We start from the raw sequence: 10020 nt of genomic DNA, 5'->3' as shown, positions 1-10020 counted from the left end.
TTCAAATAAAAACTGGTAACAAAAGAATAATTCCTTAATTCCTTTACTATAATAATGATTTCTTCAAATAAAAACTGGTAACAAAAGAATAATTCCTTAACGAAAGCATGATTTTGTCATTTAACGTAAAAGCTTGTGATGTTTGAGTTCCATCCCCACTTAGACCCAGGCAGATCACTTCCCTACACATCTTTCTCTCCTGGAGTAAAATAGAGATTACGATACTTGACTATCGAGTGCTATGAAGTTGTTATTGATCATGCATTGCTTTGAAGATTAAAAGTGCCTTGTTTTTTGTTTATCATTTTACTTCTGAAATAAGAACTGTAAAGTACAGTAGCTTTAAACATGTCAGCAAAGTTGCCCAGCGTTCTTCTCTGCCATATATAAGCTTCCTTTTTTTAATCTTCCTTCTCTATAGGGTGAATCCAATGATTGTACTGATCTAAAAGAAAATGTGTTAGAGAGAAAATTGAAGCTTCAGATGCTCTGTCTCTCTTCTTCTGTCTTTGTCTCCTTGTATTATTTCCCTGCTTTGATCTTGAATGGAAAGTAGCAAGTTATCTCTGTCTTAAAGGAAAAATACAAGATATCTTAAGAGATCCCTTAGTTCATCATGTTACCCTGCCTGTTAAAATCAAGTTCATTTTGATACAGAAGTCTCTACTAATGATTCCCTGCTGACCAGGCATTTAAGGCTGTATCATTAGTGGCTGAAATGGTAAGCAAATTAAAATAGAACCATTTGGTTTTGTTTCCAGTAGGGCCATTCACTTCCTATATAAGGACAAATAGAGTTTTTTGCATTGTAAAGAAAGCAAAGCCAGCCTGCAGGCATCTTTTAGTTTCACAACTTCCATCATTTTTAAATTATTGCTGGGTTCTGGAGAAGTCTTTTCTATTAGGGAAACAGACTCTTATTTCAATTGTGTCTTAGCTTAGCTACCCAAGAGAGAGGAACAGAAGTGCTCATAGTGGAATTTTTCTTTAGGAGTCATGGAAAATTTGACACCTTGTCTTGCTGTGAGGTTGTAGGGATTTTAACTTCAATGGGGTTTTGTGCCTGTGAGGGAGTGGGGAGAGTTGCTGGAGTTTATGTTGCCCAAGATTTCTCTCCCATAACTCTTAAGCATCTGACCTTCCTATCTCAGTCAAGTGGATGATGCCCTGATGTTCACAGCATCTGAAAAGGGGACCTAAAGTATCTGACACTATCTGACAGGATAAATAAGAACGTTTCAGCATAACTTGTCTCTAAAATAAGGTCTTTAAAGAGGAAATACAGACATAATGTTAAGGCATTGCGGTATCATGCACTGAAATAACTGCTGTAATTTAACACAGTAATGTGCTAATAATTATATACTTAATGGCACATTTATTTTTAAAACAAGCTCTAATCCTGGACATCTCTTTTTGTCTTGCTATCAGAATAGTGTCCTGCTTGATAATGTTTAGGATCATGTCTCAACATACCTCCAAAACTGGGTCAGTAATAATCGCAGATGTACTGGAAACCATCAGACAGAACCACCTGCAGATCCTGTGGACAGAAGTGCTAATGTCTGGGTAAATAGCTTTTCTTTTGATTGTCCAGTTAATATCCCTGTAAGGTGGAGATTGAAATGAAGTTCTGTAATGCTGTTGTAAAAGCTTGTGCTTTGCAACTTCATTAATACCAAATTTAATCTAGGAGCACTTCTGGTTTTGAATAAAATCTGCAGCTCAGAAGGTTTGTTACTGCATAACTAAGCTTGGATTAACAAAAAAGAGATTGTCATAGCCTTTTTTTTTACACTAAAGAGCTTTTTTGTCCGTCCCTCTAAAATATCTCTGCATACCTCCTCACTGCACAGTCTGTAGAAACACTAAATATCATAACTAAGGCAGCTTTACTGTTCTACTATGCTTTGTAATCTGTGCAAGTTGTGCTCACCAACAGTCATGGAAATTTCAGCTGGCTCTCTTAACCCTCCATCATTTATTGTAGTGCCAAGTATGCAAAGAGTCTGTTGGTTGAACTGAATTTAATTTTCAGGCAACGCTGTGCTGTTTTGGCATAAAAGCGTCATTTTGATAGATTGGAATTGTCAGGCTAAGTCTGAAACATAAAAGATTCCAAACTAGAACCACTTCCCTCATTGGGTACCAAACGCATCTTCCAGGGAAAGAGTTTTCATTGAGAGCAGTTAAATCAGATGGATAATGAAAGCAGAGCCTCTGCCTGCAGATGTGGCTGGAGGCCCTTAATGAGAGAGAGATGCCAACAAATATAGAGAGGGACTTGGAGAATGGAAGCAGCTGTACTGTGGAGGAATCCTACATGAATTTCAGAGCTGGTAAAGAATTGGGGATCAGAGAAGGACAAGTGAGTTGAGAGAACTTTTGTAAGTGAAGCAGTGATTTCAGAGGAGGTTTTGGAAGTTTTGGCTTACTAGAACAGCCAGCAGCCTCAATAAACAGAAGATTGAAAAGAAAAATCCATTTAATCTGGTAAACTTGTGTAAAATAATACCCAATCTTTATGCAATATTTGTAAAAACCTTAGAAAGACTAAACCTTTAGAGAATTATGCTTGCTAACATTCCCCGGCTGATAAGCTGTATTCTTCCCATTTTGTGGTTGAGGCAAGTAGTGTATTAGTAAGAGAGTAGATTTGATCAAGTGCAGTGCACTTGTATCTTCTGTTTATTTTGTGAAGGTCTGTGCATCCCATGAGGCACAAACAATATTCTAGATCAGTTGTGGAACTAGGAATTATGAGGTCTCTTGCACATCCATCACGTCTTACAATGGTACAAGTGACTGCTGTAACGGCCAGATGTTATCTTGATTGATGGCTAAACATCTTGGTAAACTTCATGTACCAGACTATGCTGAGGCAGAAGTTGATTTAGACTCAGTGTTTTGAGAAAGGAAGCTTTTAATATCTCTCTCTGCTAAACCCCTTTCTAAATAAATGCAGGATGTTAAATTGATGCTGTGTAAGATTGCATCACACTGCTGTGCAGACAGCTAAATGAGAGCAGAAGAACTAGACAGTATTTAGTCATAAAATGGAGTTTTGCCCATGATGTTATCAGTAAGAAAACTCATACTATTGCAAAGATGCGAATGCTGGCTTAATTATATGTTCCTACTAGCATAAGATGCTTTTAGATCTTTCCCTCAGACTCATGTACTGTGCTAATTAACAGTAATCCAACTGGAGGATCCCAGAGCAACACTTCTGCATATTTTTTTTCAGCTTCTGCTTGTGCTCTGATGTTCTTTTCTTAAATAATTAATAATCATTACTGCCTGCTGTGCTGTGGGTATGTGCTAGTGATCTCGGATCCCAGCACATTTGCACCATTCCTGTTCCTGTTGGCAGCTTGGGTTTGCTCTTTGCAGAGGCTTTCATGTTAAGACCCTCATTAGCTGGCAGTGGGGTGTGGATTTCAGTGGCACACAGCTTTGATGTCATTAAGCAGCAAGCTGTTAAAGGAAGTGCCACCTACTGCATTACTGTGACTTGTTTTATGCAATTAAGTTAAATACTGAGTGGAAAACAGATGCATTTTACTAAATAACAGTACACAAAGCGTTTTTATCTTCAGGAATTTTATACCTGCCTTGCTCACCCACCAATGCACTGTTACTGAGCACTGTTAACTGTTAAGCCTAGTTGGGAAACCAAAATGCAGGTAAGTGATGGAGCAGGGGGTGATGGACCTTTGCTGGCTTCATTTTCTTAATTCCTCTCTATGTTTGCTCTAACTTTACTCTGCTTCAGGCTACCTAGGGGAAGGATTAGCGTGCTTGAATGCCCAGATGGACACTCAACCTAGTTGGGGGTCCTCACAAGATGGTATTTTCAGTGTTTGCTGACTTAGTCTGAGTTAAGATGCACTGGATTTCGCAGTCTCTTTAACTTTCTTAGCATATTATCATTGCAAAGTGGAGGTGTAACCCTGTTAACGATGCTGTGATTTATCACACACGGCACTACAGGAGCGGTTGCACTCCCTGGCCTTGCCCGTGGACCAGGACGGCTGGAGGGGGAGCGTGAGCGTCACTCAGAGCCCGATCCAAGGGATGGTTCTTCAGGTAAGCGCATGGCTAGCACCGGAACGGGGCTGCGTGCCCCCCGCCAGCACCCTGGATGGCACCGGGCTCTCGCCTGGGCTCGGCACGCCCGGCCCCTCGGCGTCTAAGGACTGCGTGCAGGCCCCGCCCCTTCCCCGCCTGGCCCCGCCCCTTGGCGCTGAGTTACCGCCTCCCCGGGAGCCACCGCCCCGCCCCTTCCTCCCGGCCGGCGGCGGGTGGTGCCTGTGGTGCTGCCGCTGCCCTGGGCGCCGGGACGCGGCGGATCCCTCCCCTGGAGCCGCCCAGGCACCTCCTTCCCTCCCTCCGCCCGCCCGCCCTCCGTCCCGCCTCGGGCCGCCGCGGTGAGTCACGACGGAGGAGGCGGCCGCTCCGCTCCGCTCGCTCGCCCGCCCGCGTTCAGAGCGCCCGGCTGCTGCCGCCGCCCGTGCCGCAGGACCGCCGGGGCCGGCCCCGGCCCCGCACGCAGGTGAGTGCGGCTGCCCTTTGTGCGCGGCACCCAGCCGGGAACAAAGGCGCTCGCCCTGGCCGGGGCGCCGCTCCGCCGGCCCCGGGCCTCCCCGCCTGTCCTCTGCCGCCCCGCCGGGGCCGGCTCTCGAGGCCCCTCCGCTGTACGGGTCGGGGCCGCGGCCCCTGACCTCCCCGGGGCCCGTCGGCCGTGGTCGCTGGCAGGCCGTGACCTCGCAGCACAGGTACAGGAGGTGTCTGGTTAATTTTCTGGCATCATCTCTTACGTCATGTGGCACCCTGCTCCACGGCAGCCGTGTCCCACCCCAGCAATGGCTGCATTTTTGTGGCAGGTGAAGTCATCCCCACGTTAAAGCTGCTTAAGGTGCGCTGGAGCCGTCGGGAGGGCAGGTGTCACGTCCGCAGGCAATAAAACACAATATCGGGACGCCCCGGCTCAGGGCAGCACTGGGTTGTGGTACGGAAAGTGTGTGGTGCTGCGTGCGAGAAATGCATCTCGGCCGGTATTGAGCAGAGGGCTTCACTGGGGGTAATCCCCACCTTGGCTAAAAGCTGTGCTTCTAGAGCCTCTGAAGCAGGGCTCCATGGTTTAGTGTAAAGAGGGACAGCATTTGTTGGCACACTATAGTTAGGTTTCTCTCGAAAAGATACAGGAGAGAGGAACAGCATCATTTTCCAAATAGAATACATTGGTACTCCAGAAGTAGACCAGAGATGATCCTAGTTCCTGCTTAACATCCAGATGTAATTTATCAGGGTACTTTTGACTTTCAGACTTGAATTTGCCTTCTCCTCAAGAAGAGAATGCTTTGCTCTGGTGTATATCATCTTTTATTTGACTGTTCTTCATCTTGGCACATTGAACAAAATCTGCTTTGATGCTCTGCGAGACGAGAGCAAGACATTCTGCAGATGTGGTGGTTTAGAAAAAACCACCAGACTCTAAAAGCAACAGGCATTGGAGGCAAGATAGGTATGCTTGTTGGGTTTTCTGATCTGAGTTGGCTACAGCATGGTGGTAAGCATGTCCATGGAGTATTTTAAGACCATAATATTTAAATACATTTACAAAGTTAAGATTTTATGAATAGTTTTGGTTGGCTGCTGATCTTGCAAGCTGTCAATGTCTTTTGCCCCCAGTATTTTTGGAGCTGATGTATGGTCTGAAATAGCTTGCTGAAGGAGAAATGCTACCTAAACAGTGAAAAGTGAGGCTGGATGATGTACTTCAGGGGATTCATTTCGTACCTGCAGGTATTCAAGGTGGGGGGGCATACAGAAAGCAGTACATCACTATTTTTAAATGCAAGCCTATTTTCTTATCAGTCCAAAAGCTGTTGTTTCCCTTGACAGATTCGGCTGGCAGATGGTGGCAGGTGTACTTCAGGTACACTGGAGTTGCTCCTCTGCCATTAGCTGAATAAGCGTCATCTTACTGTGCTTCTGGCATCTTGGTAGAAATAACCCCGTTGCTTCAGCATGTTCTACAAGTGTTGATTGTTAAATGGGTTTGCTTGCTCTTAGTTGATGCATGCATCAGAACAGTGTAAGTCTGCAAGGAAGCACATGGGATTGAATGAATGCAAGAGCGAAGGCTGTTTTGAGCAAGTTAACTGAGAATTGGTTGGCTGAAGTTTTACAGCTCGCCCAAAATCGCTTCAAAGCAGCAGTTGTTCTCTTAGTTTGTTTTAAGCATTGTGACCATAGTTACGACAGGTTATAGAGGACATAAAAAAGTGCAGGACTCTTTGATATCCAAGTGGGAAGATACTGAAATCTTCACCAGGAAAATCTTCCCATAGCCTGATAAGTCATTGTAATAAATAGGTGCTGGAGGGACCCTGGTTGTCCTTTGCCTGAATGCCTGGTTGCAGTTGAGTACAGAAGCTCCATGTGCTGCACAAGAGGTGTAGGACTGTGGGGAAAGAAGATTTGCTCACAGTAAGAATTGAAGCTTCTGCCTGTTGTCATAATAGGAATTGGTTGATACTCATACATTTCACCAGACGATACAACATAGTAATGGTGAGTATTAGGACTGTGCAGAAACCATGTTCTGAATTCCAGTTTTATGGGGAATCTATAGTTGTATCAGTTTTATAAATCATTGAATGGTTTTGGTTGGAAGGGACCATTAAAACTCATCCGATTCCAACCCCTTGCCATGGGCAGGGACCCTTTCCACTAGTGCAGCTTGCTCCAAGCCCCTGTGTCCAACCTGGCCTTGAACACTGCCAGGGATGGGGCAGCCACAGCTTCTCTTGGCACCCTGTTCCAGTGCCTCAGCACCCTCACAGGGAAGAGCTTCTGCCTAAGAGCTCAGCTCAGTCTCCCCTCTGGCAGGTTAAAGCCATTCCCCCTTGTCCTATTGATACATGCTCTAATGTTTCTACTCCTGTCCATCCTCTGCCTTTTTCCTCCTTCCCCATCTAGGGTTTTAGAGCAGTTTACTTTGCAAGAGGAGAGAGAGGTTCCAAAACAATTTGTGTCATTTTTTGAGTAGAACCAGAAATGAGCTGGAACAAAACCTAGGTTTTGTAATTGCAGGCATTGACTGTGATAGACATCTATTGCTAAAAGCATCCTGCAATTGCATATGGGCAAATTAAAGCTTTATTACACATCTGAATGTGGCTGGTACAGTGAATCTGATGTTAAAAGTTGATGCTCTGCCTAGGAAACAACTTGTGTGAAGTGGATCTATTTTTAGTAGTTTAATATGAGTTTTTTCTTCTCCAGAATGTTTGTTGTCTGTAACTAACATAAACATTTATGATTTTTAGTAAGTACTCAATTTATAAGTTTGTTGACTACAAAGCATCCTTCCTGAGGATCTGACCTAGTTCTAAGCATCAATAATATGTCCAAGTGCTGTGCATGCAGAGAGGCTTTTGGAGGCTGTTGCAGAATATGCTTGGAGAAACTTCCAGTAGAGCTTTTCCTAGAGAAGAAGGATTTGCTATATTCAGAAATATTTCTATACTTGCAGATGCAAAACTACATTTCTTTTTATTGCAGGCTGTCATCGGGTAGGATTTCTTGCTGAAATGCAGCTGCAAAAGCACTGGGTACACAGTGTAGAAGGGTTTGAACCTGATGTTATGGGTTTTAATTGGAAAAGTTGTAATCCTAATGAATACACCAAATGTTGGTGTTCTAGAAGGTGGTTATAATCCCATTTCCAGAAAGTGAGAGTAAATTACTTTTTCTGTTATGTTTCCAAGCATGTTAATAGCCACGATGGTAAAGATGGGCAATCATACTCTTCATTTAAACTACCAGCGTGGTACTTATAGAGTATCCCACCAGTATGATGTAGTATAGTATCTATTAATGAACCACCAGTATAATATCTACGAATTCAATACCACTAAAGCTATAGCATGCCAACAAGTATGTGAATAGTCCCAGAAGATGTTTATGTTTTGATGCTGATTTACACCAAAAAGTCAGGTTTTGCAATGAAAACATTTTGTCACCTACTCCACATCCTTCTGAGTATGTGACTGAAATGATATATAAATAGGTTTTAAATTACTAAAAACTTTGTACAACCAAACTTCATTTAATTTAGTTGCTGCTGCTGTTACATCTGTGAGAATGGATGAGACTTACAGTTCTTTTTCCCTTTAAAGAGCCATGGCCTGTCCATGAACTTCAGTTGGCATAGGAGAGCAGATAGACCAGAATGGGCAACACGGCGGAGTGTTAATAGGTGAGAAGAAACCAAAGATCAGCAAAACAAGCCAAAAACGTTAGCTGGTAATTGAATAAGGAGAACACTTCTGACTCTAGTGTTTATTTTCAGACTTGGTGTTGGGAAAGCATTATGTAAGGGAAAAAGAAGAGGAAAGGTAATTGCTTGTTTCTGCTGCCTACTGGTGCTGTGACAGAATGTGCTAGTGCTCATGGATGGTTTAAATGTCAGTCTGAATTTAGGAAGTGTAATCAGACTTCTTGGGTATTAATCTGTGTTTTCAAGGTTTTATAGAATATCAAATCTGCCAAGCCTATTTAAAAAATAGAAGAAGATAGATATATCGTAGTTATTAATGCTATTTTAAAAGCAAACAAACCCCCACACCCACTCCCCTGTCCCTCTCCAGCATAAAAATCTCATCCGGACATAAACTGCCATGAAGAAAACCCTAAACATTTAAACTCTTTGCATTATTGGAATTCCTGTGACTGGCTCAAATCAGCTGCTGACTGGGGAGCCCATAGATTGGTACAGCCATTGCGTTTGTCTCGGGATGCTCTGATTTTATTTGCTGCAATATGCAGACCAAGAATTTCAGAAAGTCTATTTTCTCTATATTACAAAGGTAGATAACAAACACAGAAGCAACTTATGTAATCAGTCGTAGAATCATGGAATGGCTTGGCTTGGAAGGCACCTTAAAGATCATCTAGCTCCAGACCCCTGTCACAGGCATGGACACCTTCCACTAGAGAACTCTGTTTATGATCATGACCAAGCTGTGAAACTTTCTGACTCAGTTTATCCTTCTATAAAATTAGTTGACTGCTTCACAAGAATGTGAAGATGTTTAATTAAAGTGTAATTGGTTTGCCTCTGAACTCATCCAGGTCCTGATTCAATACGCATTGAAGTCAGTGAGGAGCTTTTAATTAATTTCATTGAGCTTTAAATAAGTACGTATGTATTAAACCGTGTTGCCTTAAAGGAAGTGTGACCTACATTTTGGCAGCAGAGTTTCTGTAAATAAGCAGCAGAAATACTGAAAGAGTTGAAGGTAATCTACTGATGGAAGGGGTTCGTGTAATTGTGGTGATCTTTGGTGCCTGTCGCCAAACTAATGTAATTTTAACAGTTTCCTAAGTTTGAGTATGCTGGATTTTATATGGAAAACTGACAGCTTCCTTGGTTGGTTAGGGGAGGCAATATCAGACTTCAAGGTAAACACAGTTAACTGAATGTTTATGCAAAAATGATCAGCCATAGCACACTTAAAATATAGGTAGCCTTAAGAGTTGAAGCCAAATGGAGAAAAATAGGAGCATTCAGATCTGCTTAGTTGCCTTTTTCAGGAATGTCTGTAGATGCCAAATAATACTCATTGGTTTACGTGGGATTTGTGAAAGGTTGCCAAACTTCAAAGGTCAGAAACATCAGGATTTTTAAACAGAACTTCTATCACTGAAAATTTGGTCAGCAGCTTCAGGGAACTCTGCAAAATAAACCTTTCACTATGACATAAAACTGGTTGCAATGGGTTTCTTAAGGTTTTGCTGTCATGAGTCATAGTTCTCTACCTCTTACAAACTGTTTTAAACATAAAATAACTTTCTGTATGTGTACTTAGGCATGGAGGGGAAATACAGTTTTGGCACCTTGTTTTTAGTATGCCCATTTCATTGTTCTTTTCCTGGTAGCTGCACTTTGTGACCTAACTACTATAAAATCTGTTTTGTTGAGAAACGAAATACAATAAAGTTGTACTG

General features: G+C 42.7%; 1 protein-coding gene across 1 annotated transcript in view; it reads left to right on the top strand.

Moving 5' to 3' along the window:
* The first annotated feature begins 4396 nt into the window (after positions 1-4396).
* Positions 4397-10020, top strand: part of CTNNBIP1 (catenin beta interacting protein 1) — a 32530-nt gene continuing 26906 nt past the window's right edge. The window contains exon 1 of the mRNA XM_061347935.1: positions 4397-4555. The gene's annotated coding sequence lies outside the window, so the exon portion shown is untranslated. The remainder of the gene's footprint in view (positions 4556-10020) is intronic.

The sequence above is a fragment of the Neopsephotus bourkii genome, unplaced genomic scaffold (genome assembly GCF_033783945.1).
Source record: "Neopsephotus bourkii isolate Nb327-2 ecotype Australia unplaced genomic scaffold, CSIRO-AGI_Nbou_v1 NB_333, whole genome shotgun sequence".
In the NCBI taxonomy this organism is placed as follows: Eukaryota; Metazoa; Chordata; class Aves; order Psittaciformes; family Psittacidae; genus Neopsephotus; species Neopsephotus bourkii.
Note: the sequence above shows the minus strand (reverse complement) of the source record. Positions and strands in the feature narration are given on the sequence as shown.